Source organism: Schistocerca serialis, chromosome 7, assembly GCF_023864345.2.
Source record: "Schistocerca serialis cubense isolate TAMUIC-IGC-003099 chromosome 7, iqSchSeri2.2, whole genome shotgun sequence".
NCBI classification, from domain to species: Eukaryota; Metazoa; Arthropoda; class Insecta; order Orthoptera; family Acrididae; genus Schistocerca; species Schistocerca serialis.
The window spans coordinates 259,105,923-259,122,855 of record NC_064644.1 but is presented as its reverse complement, the minus strand read 5'-3'; positions in this window follow the sequence as shown (position 1 = coordinate 259,122,855).

Here is a 16,933-nt window from a genome sequence, read left to right as displayed (position 1 = left end):
AAATCTCAGAAATATTTAGTGATTTTTGTAACATTTTCGAAAAAAACAGCGATCCAAGTAGATAATTTGAAATAGTAATCAGTCATGATTGGAAATTTTTATTAAAAATTAAAAATCGTATGTCACTGATATGTGCGGCGACTGCGTAATCTGAATGACACAGGGCCGAGATAATTTACACCGAGGTAACAAAAGTCATGACATATCTCCTAAAATCGTGCAGTAACACTGAGGCATGTTGCCTCTATAGCTTCCACAATTGCGGAAGTGCTGCCAGTGTAGGATTTTGTGCACGAACTGACCTCTGGATTATGTGCCATAAACAGTTGATGGGATTCATGCTGGGTGATCTGGGCGGCCATATCATTCGCTTGAATTGTCCAGAATGCTCTTTAAACCAATTGCGAACAGTTGTGGCCCAGTGACAATGGTGCATTGTCATTCATAGAAATCCATCGTTTGGGAACGTGACGTGCATAAGTGTCTGGGAACGATCTCCGAGAAGCCGAACACCCAGAGGACTCATTTCATTGCATGCAAACACAACCCACACTATTACAGAGCCAACACCAGATTGGACAGTGATTTGCTGACAGTTTGGGTCATGGCTTCGTGGGGTCTGCCCCACACTCGAAATCTACCATCAGTTCTTACCAATCGAAACCTGGATTCATCTAACCAGATTAAGGTTTTCCAGTCGTCTAGGATTCAACCAACATGGTCACGGGCCTACAAGAGAAGCTGCAGGTGATGTCGTGCTGGTAGCAAAGGCACTCGCGACCGTCGGCCGCAGATATACCGCATTAACGCCAAATTTAGCCGCACTCCCCTAGCAGATACGTTCATCGTACGTCCCACATCGATTTCTGCGGTTATTTCATGCAGTGTTGTTTGTTCGTTAGAACTGACAGTTCTACGCAAACACCGTTGTTCTCAGTTGTTAAGTGAAGGCCATTGGCTACTGCGTTTCCATCGCGGAATATTAAATTCTCTAACGATTTCCGAAACGGAATTTCCCATGCGTCCAGCTCCAGCTACCATTCTGCATTCAAAATCTGTTAATTTCCGTCATGCGGCCATAATCACGCCAGAAACCTTTTCGCATGAATCACCCGAGTACAAATGACTGCTGCGCCAAAACACTGCACTTTTATGCCTTGTGCGCATGATACTACTGCCATCTGTATATGTACAGGGTAATTATCATTAAAGTTGAACTTTCAAAACAGTGTGCAACGGCCTGGCCGCAGTGGATACACCGGATCCCGTCAGATCACATAAGTTAAGCGCTGTTGGGCGTGGCCGGCACTGGGATGGGTGACCGTACGGGCCGCAATGAGCTATTACCATTTTTCGGGTTGCACTCAGCCTCGTGATGTCAATTGAACAGGAGCGGCTCCGGTCACAGAAAACCATCATAACGACCGGGAGAGCGGTGTGCTGACCACACGCCCGTCCTATCCGCATCCCGAGCTGAGGATGATACGGCAGTCGGATGGTCCCAATGGGCCACTTGTGGCCTGAAGATGGAGTGCTTTTTTCAAAACACTGTAGAAATAACACCAACGGTTAGAATGACGTCAAATTGCAACGGAATATTACCGGAAAAGGGGGAAACGTATGGCAGAAGATAAAAATAGTGTGAAAATTGATCAACAAATGGCGCTGTATGTGTCAGAATACGTAAATGCAAGCACCTGTCATGCGCACGACCCATTGAAGTTGGTATAAACATGCCGGGTATACGGATTTTCCTCCTTTCGCGTCTGCGACGTTCGTCATGACTGTCTCAATGCAGGATCGCGCTCTACTCGTAAAGCTGTATTACAGGAATGATGACTGTGCACACATCGCTCTGCAGAAGTTCCGGACACTGAAGGGTTTGAAAAAAAGCGTTGGTCCGATGACTGCCGTAGGCCTGGAGAAAATGATTCGGAAATTCGAAAAGACGGGTTCTTTTGGTGTGCAACCTGCTAGAGGGAGGAAACGAATTGATTCGACTTCAGTGGAAGCAGCCGCCACAGCAATGCAGGTGGAGACGAGTGGCCATCAAGAGACATCTGTGCTTTAGAGTTTCTCGTTCGCATGGAAGTGGACAATTATTGGTGGTGGGAGATTTTGTGGACAGACGAAGTCCACTTACATGACAGGATATGTCAATGCACAGATTTGTCGAATATGGGCAACGGAAAATCCACACGAAAATCAACCAGTACTTCATCCTGAAAAGGTCGCTGTGTGCTGCGGGTTTACGGCATCATTTATCATAGGGCCATATTTTCTCGAAGTGACAGGTGGTTCCAGTCGTGTTACCTTTACCGTCGCTGGTAAGCGCTATGAGCGTCTTTTGCACAACCACATCATTACAGCTCTTCAACAGCGTGGATGTGTGGATGGGATCATTTTTGTGCAAGATGGCGCACTTCCACACATTAAAAATCCTGCTAAGAAGCAGCTGAAGCGCCATTTCGGAAATGCTAGAATTATCAGCCGCCATTTTCCTACAGCCTGGCCGTCCCGACCATCTGATCATAGTCCGTGTGACTTTTGGCTGTGGGGCTATCTGAAAGATAATTTGTTCAGTGTTCCGACTGCAAACTTAGCTGCTTTGAAGGCAAGCATTGCGCGACACATTCTGAACGTGACCCCGGAAACACTTCGATCAGTTGTGGAACATGCTGTTCTCGATTTCAACTTGTTGCAGAAAACGGTGGACAGCATATTGAACACGTTTTGCGCCAGTCACACGGAAATTAATAATCAGATTTGATTTTGATTGATGCTCTTTATGCGGTTTTTGGTTTTAGGATGATTAAAAGCCGATTTTTCCCATTCGATGTAATATGACCCTGCCGTGATAGGTGGCTTACGTAACTAACAGTATCACCCCTGTACCCCTACGCACACTGAGTAGTACAGTTTGTTTAACGTCAAATGTACACTTTGGGCATTGTTGTATGATTCATTTGTTATTTGTAGTTGACCACTATTAAATTACGATGCTTACAGTTCGATCTATTGCTACATTTTGTAACTATTAATTTTTCTGCTGCCGTGTCGTTTTCCCCCTTGTCCGATAATATTCCGTTGCAATTTTACGTCATTCTGAGCAGTGGTGTTATTTCTAAAGCGGTTTCAAAGTTTAGTTATAATCACCCTGTATATATCGATATCCCATGATTTTAGTCTATTCGCCCATAGTCATCTCTGGCGCTTGGTGCACCACAGTTTCCTTGGTGCTAGTTGTGGATGACACCATTTTGCCATGCATGGTATGCCTTAACTACAGCAGCATGTGGACAATTTACAAACATAGCCATTTTTGAAATGCTTCCAACCTTGATCCGAAAGCCAATGAGCATGCCCTTCTGGATGTCAGATAAATCACTCCGTTTCCGCGTTACGACAATAACTGCACTGTTTTTTCGCATCCCCCAACCCACCTCTGCTAGTGCTCCTTCGTGCTGTCTGTGAGAGGTCACTGCATATCGACGTGGAACATAGGCAGTGGTCACATTAACATGACTGTACCATATAATACGAACAGTAATAACAATAACTGAAATTTCTCATAATTCGAGATGGGAAGAAGCGATATGTAGTTACTTTGAAGAAACATTTAACAGCGAATATCACATTCGATATAGTTTATTCTTGATGATGGTTTTCAATAGTTAAGACTGTCATACTCTGATCTGCAAAAATATCATGTTATCCGTCCCGTTTCATTATAGCTATATTACACATGCTATGTTGACATTATAGTGAATAATGTGTAGCACATCCTACACAGGTTTTCTAACAATAAAACCATGGTTGTCACAAATAAAAACAATGACCTAAAACAATACGTTTTGTAAATAGGGATGTCGAAACAATAACATTTCACCGATGCTGAACTGCATTACAGGGCGCATTTGTGCACATGTTTACATTTACAGTATGGATTAAATACATCAGTGAACCCACATTCCTCAAATTACACAGTCCAACTGAGGAACTCTGTACTTCAAAGGACGTTGGTGAGTCACATGTGACGTAGATGTCTTTACGGATAGCGAAGAAATGACGGCACTCACTCAATCAAATTATAAAAATTTAAACTGTTTGTGGCGCGTGTGAGGCTGAAACATCTGTGCTCCGAGGCCGCAACGCAACTGACTGAGATCATGATGCCATTGTCACACACACACACACACACACACACACACACACAGCGCCACTGTCCACAGGGGCCTGATCTATATTAACGACATAGGAGACAATCTGAGTAGCCGTCTTAGATTGTTTGCAGATGATGCTGTCATTTACCGTCTTTTAAAGTCATCAGATGACCAAAACCTTGCAAAATGATTTAGATAAGATACCTGTATGGTGCGATAAGTGGTAATTGACCCTGAATAAAGAAAAGTGCGAAGTTATTCACATGAGTACTAAAAGAAATCAGCTAAATTTCGATTACGCGATAAGTCACACAAATCTGAGAGCTGTAAATTCAGCTAGATACTTAGAGATTACAATTACAAATAACCTAAATTGGAACGATCACATGGATAATATTGTGGGTCGAGCAAACCAAAGACTGCGATTCATTGCCAGAACACTTAGAAGGTGCAACAGGTCTACCAAAGAGACTGCTTACACTACGCTTGTCCGCCCTATTCTGGAGTACTGCAGTGCGGTGTGGGATCCGCATCAGATGGGACTGACGGATGACATCGAAAAAGTACAAAGAAGGGCAGCTTGTTTTGTATTATCGCAAAATAGGGGAGATAGTGTCACAGACATGATACGAGAACTGGAGTGGCAATCATTAAAACAAAGGCGTTTTTCGTTGCGACAGGATCTTCTCATGAAATTTCAATCACCAGGTTTCTCCTCCGATTGCGAAAACATTCTGTTGGCACCCACCTACATTGGAAGAAATGATCATCACGATAAAATAAGAGAAATCAGGGCTCGCACGGAAAAATTTAAGTGCTCGTTTTTCCCGCGTGCCGTTCGAGAGTGGAATGGTAGAGAGACGGCATGAAGGTGGTTCGTTGAACACTCTATCAGGCACTTTGTTGTCAATAGGAGAATAATCACGTAGATGTAGATGTAGATGTGGATGGGAGGGATGACCTTCACAGGGCAGTGACTTGAAGATGACAGAATTCCGGGAATGGTGATGCTGATGTCAGCGAAATATAACAATCACAACTGCCTGGGCTCCAGGTACTGACGTCGACCATTCCGAAAATGATGATGTTCATGTCGTCATCGACTCCAGGAATGCTGACGGTGACATCAGCGAATTCCTAGCCAGAACTCCCCGTGCTTTCCTACCCAACAAGTGGCCCACTGGCCGAAGGCATTTGTTCACCCTATTGCACTCAGCATAGGTGCCTGACAACGTCCGAATCCTCGGGGTTGGGCGTACTTTTCCATAGAAGCGTCTAGACAGCTGGAGGAGCAGGTGGTAGGCTGACGTTGGTCCATCCGCCATGCTAGTCGGCTGCAGGGTAAAATATCTCTACTGCCAAATGAGCAATATTTATATGGGACTGGTCCATGCTGGTCATGCTACTGTACTGGTTTCTTTCCCCAGCTCATAACATCTCTATCGCCCGGGCGTGGGGCAATCAAGCCATCTGAGTAACAGCTGCTCCATCTTTTTGCTGCGTCCGTAATTTGGCCCCCAGACCGCCCAGCCTGGCTAAGGGGTGTGGTAATCAGTTCGTGGTGCGCCTGTAATACTTGCAACATTAGCGGTCTCCCCTTGTTGAAATTCCACCTGGCTGCTAAGGCTTGACTGGATTTCCTCAGCTTCTTGCGTTGCCGTGAATGGTGTATCAGTTTTTACACGGCTGCTTTAAGCATATTACTTCACGGCACTACAACGTTATTCATTAGCTGTCATAGAAATTCAAACCTATAACAAAAGCATATTCTAACAATGATTACAAGAGAAGGCATTGTTTAATTTGTGAGAGACTAAAAACAGTTTGCAACCTGAACAGGAAAATTCACTCACTAGATTCAGTGTAGTGCCTTCCATGATATAGATTTTCAGTTTGGATTATTAGAAAATGGTTCAAATGACTCCGAGCACTATGGGACTCAACATCTGAGGTCATCAGTCCCCTAGGACTTAAAACTACTTAAACCTAACTAACCTAAGGACATCACACACATCCATGCCCGAGGCGGGATTCGAACCTGCGACCGTAGCGGTCACGCGGTTCCCAACTGAAGCGCCTAGAACCACACGGCCACACCGGCCGGCGATTATTACAGCTATAGGTAATTTAAAAATGAAGAAATTATTGTTTTCTGCAAATTTTCATTTTCTATTTCGTTAGGAGTAACTTTTGTGAAAATTTGACTGTCAGAGGTAGCATATTATAAGAATTATGCCTGAAAACAGTTCCAGAAAATCCAATATAAAAACTTCGTACTTTAGCAAGCGTTTCACAACAGATATATTCTTTAATGGCTTGTGTCATTCATAACATTTCTCTTGTCACATTTCTCTCATCATCATCATCATCCATTAAGACTGATTATGCCTTTCAGCGTTCAGTCTGGAGCATAGTCCCCCTTACAAAATTCCTCCATGATATCCTATTCAGTGCTAACATTGGTGCCTCTTCTGATGTTAAGCCTATTACTTCAAAATCATTCTTAACTGAATCCAGGTACCTTCTCCTTGGTCTACCCCGATTCCTCCTACCCTCTACTGCTGAACCTATGAATCTCTTCGGTAACCTTGCTTCTCCCATGCGTGTAACATGACCCCACCATCTAAGCCTGTTCGCCCTGACTGCTACATCTATAGAGTTCATTCCCAGTTTTTCATTGATTTCCTCATTGTGCACACCCTCCTGCCATTGTTCCCATCTACTAGTACCTGCAATCATCCTAGCTACTTTCATATCCGTAACCTCAACCTTATTGATAAGGTAACCTGAATCCACCCAGCTTTCGCTCCCATACAACAAAGTTGGTCGAAAGATTGAACGGTGCACAGATAACTTAGTCTTGGTACTGACTTCCTTCTTGCAGAAGAGAGTAGATCGTAGCTGAGCGCTCACTGCATTAGCTTTGCTACACCTCGCTTTCAGTTCTTTCACTATGTTGCCATCCTGTGAGAATATGCATCCTAAGTACTTGAAACCGTCCACCTGTCCTAACTTTGTTCCTCCTATTTGGCACTCAATCCGTTTATATCTCTTTCCCTCTTACATTAGTTTTGTTTTGGAGATGCTAATCTTCATACCATAGTCCTTACATTTCTGATCTAGCTCTGAAATATTACTTTGAAAACTTTCAATAGAATCTGCCATCACAACTAAGTCATCCGCATATGCAAGACTGCTTATTTTGTGTTCACCCATCTTAATCTCACCCAGCCAGTTTATTGTTTTCAACATATGATCCATAAATAATATGAACATCAATGGAGACAGGTTGCAGCCTTGTCTTACCCCTGAGACTACTCTGAACCATGGACTCAATTTACCGTCAACTCTAACTGCTGCCTGACTATCTATGTAAAGACCTTTAATTGCTTGCAAAAGTTTGCCTCCTATTCCATAATCACGTAGAACAGACAATAACTTCCTCCTAGGAACCCTGTCATATTCCTTTTCTAGATCTATAAAACATAGATACAATTCCCTGTTCCACTCATAACACTTCTCCAATATTTGCCGTAAGGTAAAGAGTTGTTCCTGACAACCTCTAAGAGGCCTAAACCCACACTGATTTTCATCCAATTGGTCCTCAACTAATACTCGCACTTTCCTTTCAACAATACCTGAGAAGATTTTACCCACAACGCGGATCAAAGAGATACCTGTTTCCATGTTTAAAGATTGGTGTGATTACTGCTTTCGTCCAGTCTGATGGAACCTGTCCCGACTCCCACGCCATTTCAATTATCCTGTGTAGCCATTTAAGACCTGACGTTCCACTGTATTTGATGAGTTCCGACTTAATTTCATCCACCCCAGCCGCTTTATTGCACTGCAATCTATTGACCATTTTCTCCACTTCCTCAAATGTGATCCTATTTCCATCATCATTCCTGTCCTATTGTGCATCGAAATCTGAAACATTACTGATCGTATTTTCACCTACATTGAGCAACTCTTCAAAATATTCCCTCCATCTGCCCAAGGTATCAACAGGGTTCACCAGCAGTTTTCCTGACCTGTCAAAATACTTATCATTTCCTTCTTACCTCCCTTTCGAAGACTGCTAATTACACTCGAGAATGGTTTTCCAGAAGCTTGACCCAAGGTCTCCAACCTGTCTAAAAAATAGAAACGATGCAGAACCGAAAATGACCTGTACACGGAATTAATGAAGAAACAAGTCACATAAATGGGCATAAGTATATTTCACTTGTGACAAAGTTTAGAAGGGAATTAAGGATCTATTTTGAGGGGCTCCCTTCACCACTGAAAAATATTATAACAGTGACTCTTTAAATTAATGAATAACCTTATAATGCACTGCCAAAGGTCTCGCCACAGTTGTAACACCGTTTCCCGTCAGATCACTGAAGTTATGTGTTGTCGGGCTTGGCTAGCACTTGGGTGGGTGACTGTCTGGGCCCACGACTGCTGTTGGTAAGTGGGGTGCACTCAGCCCTTCTGAGGCCAATGGAGGAGCTACTTAAGTAGTGGCTTGTGGAGAGTAGTATGCTTACCACATGCCCCTCCATATACACATCCAGTGACGCCTACCGGTTGAGGACGACACGGCGGTTGGTCGGCACTATTGTCGCATCATTCTGCCACTGCCTGACGAAAAAGTGTAGCACCCAGAAAGTGAGGAGGAAACCAAACGAAACTTCACAACTTGAGAAAGTTTTTGGTGTTATTTCAGTTGATTATAAAATCTAGCCAAATTTACATAGAACTTGGTAGTTTGAGCACGTTTATCAGTATGAGATTGTAGTCTCTCATTTACAAAGAACTTGGCAGCGTGACCCCTTTTATAGATATGAAGCTGCAGCCCCTCTGACCTGAATGCGAGCGCTGATTCAGTTGGGAAGTCTGACACAAAGCAGTCACATCCTCTCGTGAGACAAGCTGGGTCACAACTGTTGTAAGTGTCCTTCATATCCTGTGTATCAGCACTGGAATAGAGGTGGTGTCCAGGCTGGTCCCACACATGCTCTATACAGGGTGATTCACAAAGATATGCAAATTATTCTCTGACATTTGGCGTTGACCGAGGAGAGGGCCACTCACCCAGTGCTTTGGAGAGGCACAGGGGTGTTAGTTCTGGCTCCAAGGTGTGGGGAGCCATCGGCTATGACTTGAGATTCTCCAATTAAAAGTAAATAAAAATGTTCATAGGTCCGCAAATGTTTAGTTGCGAAGTTGGATAATAAAAGATTTTGCCTGAAATTTAGCAACTTCGCTAATATGAAGCCATCGCAAAACTGTACGAGGTTAAAGTAAAGCATGATTTCCATTTATTTTGTTGTTTTTGATCTGGTGAATCGAATAATACATGTCCCAGACGTGTATCTGCAGTAGTTTCAGAGCATCCAGAGAAGCAAAGACGTAATTTAGAAAAAAATTTTAATTAAGTACTTGGCCCAATTTGTTTTTTAAATTCCAGATATTTGCACAAAGTTTTCAACGTAAGTTGTAGAGAAATTAATTTTGGAAAAATGATGGTAATAACGTTAACTGGAACTGTATGCATGTGTAAGATAATCTGCTTTTATTAATACCATAGCACACGTGAATTCATTTTAAACCGGAAAAAAACAAAGATCAGTGTTAAGAAAGTTGTACAGTGTACATACAGTTTCACAATACATTCACAATAAATGTTCAAAAATGTCACCACAGAGTTCATTGCACTCAGTGTAAGCCATACCTTAGATTGTGAAAAGCCTGATCGTTGAGAGGTACGATGTGTACTGGTACCCAGGCTACGTTGAAGATCATCCATAATATCCTCATCATCGCCTTTTCGTATTGAGCGCTCATACTGATTATGAACGTTAGGTAGAGAACCTGTCTCCTGTAACATTCGAAATACGCCGCTAATATTTCGTGCATTCGGAATTCTCCGAGTTGGATAACGCACGCAATATTCTTTAACTGCAGCCGTAGCATTACCATCACATTTGCCATAAATAAACAACATATCGGCTTATTCCTGTGTCGTAAATTTGAAAGGCGTCCCTATTTCATAAATAATCAACAAACTACAACAGTTACTATGTGGTTTTACTTAAATACACTGTCGTTATGATGTTCTTTCACTGAACAATACAGAAAACTAACTAGTTTCAAGGTTAGGAAATGACCGAAACAACTCATAATTGTTGCCAATAATGAAAAAGCTTTTCTACAATTATAATTTAAAGTAAACAATTTTACATGTATAATAATGTTTGCTTCTCTGGATATTCTGGAAAACTACTGCAGATACACGTTTGGGACATTTTTTATTAGACTCAATAACAACAAAATAAATGGAAACCGTGCTTCACTTTTGCCTCGAACAGTTTTGCGATGGCTTCATATTAGCAAAGTTGCTAAATTTCAGGCAAAATCTTTTATTGGCCGTAAGTCCGTAACTAAACATTTGCGGACGTATCTTTATACGAACTTTTTTTCTTTAGTTTTTCTTGTAGAATAACATATTAAAATATTTGCATCTCTTCGTGAATCACCCGGTATACCTTATCAGGCATGGTTGAAACTATGAGGGTAAGTCAAAAATTATCCTGACTCCCTTAAAAATAAAAATAAAAAATAAACACTTTTGCAGTAGTCGCGTTGAGTTCCGCGAATGCTTGCTTACAATAGGTACTATGAGGTGAAGTGCGCCTCACTTGACCTTCATTGCAACAGAAGTGAGCCGGCAGTGGCAGCGGAAACATGCCCGTTCCGCTAGCAGTTTGCACGGAGGAAGAACAAAGGTCAATGATACGAGTTGTTAGGTCAGAAAGAATGAAGGAGGCCGAAATTCATCGTAGACTATTAGCACAGTTTGGGCACAGCGGTCAAGTGTTTTCGAGTGGATCGAGAAGATCAAACGTAGCCGGACAAGTGTGACGCACAAACAGGAGGCGGAATGGAGCAAGCTCAAAAAATGGTTTTCACAGATTACTATCGATGGCACAGCCTCTGCGCTGAACATCAGTCATGGTTCTGTCTACACCATCATCGATAATGAACTTGGCTTCCGTAAAGTTCGCTCACTCACTGAAGGACACAAACTCAAATGTTTTGAGATCTGCCAACACTTAAACTAGACCGTTACAACAGGGAGCCCTTGTTTCGACTCAGGTCTTTCAGTGCACTGTCGAACTCCTCACGCAGTATCGTATCTCCCATTTCATCTTCATCCACATCCTCTTCCATTTCCATAATATTGTCCTCAAGTACATCGCCCTTGTATAGATCCTCTATATACTCCTTCCACCTTTCTGCTTTCCCTTCTTTGCTTAGAACTGGGTGTCAATCTGAGCTCTTGATATTCATACAAGTGGTTCTCTTTTCTCCAAAGGTCTCCTAATTTTCCTACAGGCAGTTTCTATCTTACCCCTAGTGAGAAAAGCCTCTGGATCCTTGCATTTGTCCACTAGCCATCACTGCTTAGCCATTTTGCACTTCCTGTCGATCTCATTTTTGAGACGTTTGTATTCCTTTTTGCCCGCTCCATTTACTGCATTTTTATATCTTCTCCATTCATCAATTAAATTCAATATTTCTTCTGTTACCTAAGGATTCCTACTAGCCCTCGTCTTTTTACCTACTCGATCCTCTGCTGCCCTCACTATTTCATCCCTCAAAGCTACCCATTCTTCTTCTACTATATTTCTTTCCCCCATTCCTGTCAATTGTTCCCTTATGCTCTCCCTGAAACTCTGTACAACCTCTGGTTTAGTCAGTTTATCCAGGTCCCATCTCCTTACATTCCCACCTTTTTGCAGTTTCTGCAGTTTTAATCTACAGTTCATAACCAATAGATTGTGGTCAGAGTCCACATCTGCCCCGGGAAATGTCTTACAATTTAAAACCTGGTTACTAAATTTCTGTCTTACCATTATATAATCTATCTGTTACCTTCTAGTGTCTCCAGGCTTCTCCCATGTATACAGCCCTCTTTTATGATTCTTGAACCAAGTGTTAGCTATGATTAAGTTATGCTCTGTGGAAAATTCTACCATGTTTCCTTCTTTCCCTTTTCCTACTATCGAATTCCAGTCACCCATGACTATCAAATTTTCGTCTCCCTTCACTTTCTGAATAATTTCTTTTATCTCATCATACATTTAATCAATTTCGTCGTCATCTGCAGAGCTAGTTGGCATATAAACTTGTACTACTGTAGTAGGCGTGGTCTTCGTGTCTATTTTGGCCACAATAATGCGTTCACTATGCTGTTTGTAGTAGCTTACCCGCACTCCTATTTTCTTTTATTCGTTATTAAGCCTACACCTGCATTACCCCTAATCGATATGTGTATATAAATACACTCCTGGAAATGGAAAAAAGAACACATTGACACCGGTGTGTCAGACCCACCATACTTGCTCCGGACACTGCGAGAGGGCTGTACAAGCAATGATCACACGCACGGCACAGCGGATACACCAGGAACCGCGGTGTTGGCCGTCGAATGGCGCTAGCTGCGCAGCATTTGTGCACCGCCGCCGTCAGTGTCAGCCAGTTTGCCGTGACATACGGAGCTCCATCGCAGTCTTTAACACTGGTAGCATGCCGCGACAGCGTGGACTGAACCGTATGTGCAGTTGACGGACTTTGAGCGAGGGCGTATAGTGGGCATGCAGGAGGCCGGGTGGACGTACCGCCGAATTGCTCAACACGTGGGGCGTGAGGTCTCCACAGTACATCGATGTTGTCGCCAGTGGTCGGCGGAAGGTGCACGTGCCCGTCGACCTGGGACCGGACCGCAGCGACGCACGGATGCACGCCAAGACCGTAGGATCCTACGCAGTGCCGTAGGGGACCGCACCGCCACTTCCCAGCAAATTAGGGACACTGTTGCTCCTGGGGTATCGGCGAGGACCATTCGCAACCGTCTCCATGAAGCTGGGCTACGGTCCCGCACACCGTTAGGCCGTCTTCCGCTCACGCCCCAACATCGTGCAGCCCATCTCCAGTGGTGTCGCGACAGGCGTGAATGGAGGGACGAATGGAGACGTGTCGTCTTCAGCGATGAGAGTCGCTTCTGCCTTGGTGCCAATGATGGTCGTATGCGTGTTTGGCGCCGTGCAGGTGAGCGCCACAATCAGGACTGCATACGACCGAGGCACACAGGGCCAACACCCGGCATCATGGTGTGGGGAGCGATCTCCTACACTGGCCGTACACCACTGGTGATCGTCGAGGGGACACTGAATAGTGCACGGTACATCCAAACCGGCATCGAACCCATCGTTCTACCATTCCTAGACCAGCAAGGGAACTTGCTGTTCCAACAGGACAATGCACGTCCGCATGTATCCCGTGCCACCCAACGTGCTCTAGAAGGTGTAAGTCAACTACCCTGGCCAGCAAGATCTCCGGATCTGTCCCCCATTGAGCATGTTTGGGACTGGATGAAGCGTCGTCTCACGCGGTCTGCACGTCCAGCACGAACGCTGGTCCAACTGGGGCGCCAGGTGGAAATGGCATGGCAAGCCGTTCCACAGGACTACATCCAGCATCTCTACGATCGTCTCCATGGGAGAATAGCAGCCTGCATTGCTGCGAAAGGTGGATATACACTGTACTAGTGCCGACATTGTGCATGCTCTGTTGCCTGTGTCTATGTGCCTGTGGTTCTGTCAGTGTGATCATGTGATGTATCTGACCCCAGGAATGTGTCAATAAAGTTTCCCCTTCCTGGGACAATGAATTCACGGTGTTTCTATTTCAATTTCCAGGAGTGTAGATATGTGTATATAAATAGCTATGTGTATATAAATAGCCAAAGATGCTTTAGTATTAGCATGAATGGACAATACACTATGATAGACTGAACTAAATGTTGCACTACTCCACAGTTTAGTATTAATAGTATTCAAAGCCCTGTAAATAGATATCATAGTGGGCTTTGAATGGTTACATTTATCCTGGCATTTCACGAGTTCTAAGCTCCTCAGCTTCGAATGTGTCTTTTGTTCCTTTTCTTTGCTTTTTCTGATTTTCACCTGTGATTTAATCGTAACGCTCTGTGCAAAGGTTGATTTTATCCTATGAACAGACAATGTTGTCTTGTCCGACACAAATCTTGCTTGAGTCACAACACAAAGTTTTGTAAAAACATTCCAGATTCGTAAAGAAATTGTTTCTATGATTCTAAACTTACTTCTGTTATGAACTACGGTTTTCTGGATTAAAAGCTCATTTCTCACCATCTCAGTCAAACCTGGTACCACAAACTGGCTGTGAACTTCGTCTCTTACTTATCAGAACCATAGTTCCGAAAGCTCCATTTAGGTAACCAAAAGCATTTCAGGCCTGTTTAAACCTGTCCACTTCTTTTGCTAACAGTCCACATGCCCTGACTACAAAAACTGAGCCGCTGGTTTATGAATTCTTTGTTAACTAGCTCTGTCTCTTTTTCGAGATGCTTGTTACACATTACTTTAGTCTTACTTTATTTGATTATCCAGGCTACAGGGAATCGTATTGAGTATAAATCCGCACACCCTGCTATCTGTAGTGACCTATTTTCGTTAGAGGGCTTTTAGATAGGTCGTTTGAAACAGAAGTACTTATTATGTACATTCCAGTGTAACACAAACACGTATTTCACATAAAGAAAGCAGCGTTTCATTTAGGAAGGAGAGTTATGTGAGTTACACTGAAAATTCCGCAATAGGCCTGATTTTTCGCTTTACAACAACGTTTTGTCATTGGATGTTTTCCGAGATCCCTTACAATTCATAGTTCTAGCATACTTATCGTGTATGTAGGTGATTTCACTCATACACACTAGACTGTTGGCGTCGACCCTAATGTAAGTCGTTCAGGCCTTCGTGCTTCGTAGATGATGGGAATTTTCTTCGGCAAAATTTAATCGGTAAGGGGAATAGGAGTGCTAGCGTATTAACTCCGTATCCCATACTGTATACGAATATCAGCTGTTAAAGCTCGGATCTCTCCGCGTTGTCATGTGGAATAATAGTGTGTATATCGTAGCATAACAGTTCGAATATGAATTTAACACTGGAAACCCGACACCTGAGAAAACCAACAAATAATTTGCTTCTCCGTGTCGCTACATTAATATTCTGTAAGCAGTAGCTCAGCCACCTGGTTTTGGAGCAGGTAAAGATATAAATTTAGTACTGAGTGTACCAGCTGTATGTATTCGCAGCGTGAAGGGGCACATGCACTGACCGAGAAGGAAGGGTGAAAGAAATCGGCTGTAGCCTTCTCAAAAGAGCTATCCAGAGATTTCCCGCAAGGGAGGCGTAAGGTTCAACGCCTCGACGTCAGAATACCGCATGGTTTGGATTGTCGCAGCACATTCCACCGTTCTAAAAGATACCTCTGTCTGAATTTTATTTTAACAGTTCTGGTGTCCGCATTCAATGAATTCTATGCTCGACTGCTCTCCAACGCATTTTACATATCATTCATTTACACATGTCCTATAATGGAATTACAGTACGGTTGCTAAACGCCGTTACAGAAGTTTGATGCAGTGTGTATGATTTACATTGAGATGGTAAAAACCAGGGGATAGCGATGTGCACTTATACAGATGGCGTTAGTACCTCGTACAAAGGTACAGAAGAGCAATGCATTGGCGGAGCAGGGATTCGTGGTTAGTTAAATTGGAAAAGAGCGGTTGGCGTCATTGGCCGGGAGGCCCCTTGCGGGGCAGGTCCGGCCCCTTGGTGCAGGTCTTATTACATTCGACGCCACATTGGGCGACCTGCGCGCCGTATGGGGATGAAATGATTACGAAGACAACACAACACCCAGTCCCAGAGCGGAGAAAATCCCCGACCCAGCTGGGAATCGAACCCGGGCCCGTAGGACGGCAATCCGTCAGGCTTATCTCTCACCTATCTGGGTGGACCGTGCTTAGGTGATTCATGTGAAAAGGTTTCCCATGAGACTATGGCGGCACGACGGGAATTAACCAACTTTGAACGCAAAATGGTAGTTGGAGATAGACTCATGCATCATTACATTTCGGAAATCGTTAAAGATTTCAATATTCCAAGACCCCCAGTGTCATGAGTGAGCCGAGAATACCAAATATCAGGCATTACCTCTGATCGCGGATAATGCAACGACCGACGGCCTTCACTTAACGATCGAGAGCAGCGGCGTTTGTCAGTGCCAACAGACAAGCAACGCTGCGTTAAATACCGCAGAAATCAATGTGGGACGTATGACGAACGTATCCGGTAGGACAGTGCGGCAAAATTTGGCGTTAATGAGCCATGGGAGCAGACGAGCGACGCGAGTGCCTTTGCTGACAGCACTACATCGCCTGGTTTCGTGATCATACCGTGAGAACGCTAGACGACTGGAATATGGGTTTCGATTTCAGTTGGTAAGAACTGATGGTAGGGTTCGAGAATGGCACCAAACCTACGAAACAATGGACCCAAGTTGTCAACAAAGCACTGTGCAACCTGGTGGTGGCTCCATAATTTTATGGCCTGGGTTTACATTGAATGGGCTGGCTCCTTTGGTCCAAGTGAACCGATCATTGGCTGGAAATGTTTGTTTACCTGGGGACCATTTGCAGTCAGCCGGCCGAAGTGGCCTTGCGGTTCTAGGCGCTGCAGTCTGGAACCGCGAGACCACTACGGTCGCAGGTTCGAATCCTGCCTCGGGCATGGATGTGTGTGATGTCCTTAGGTTAGTTAGGTTTAACTAGTTCTAAGTTCTAGGGGACTAATGACCTCAGAAGTTGAGTCCCATAGTGCTCAGAG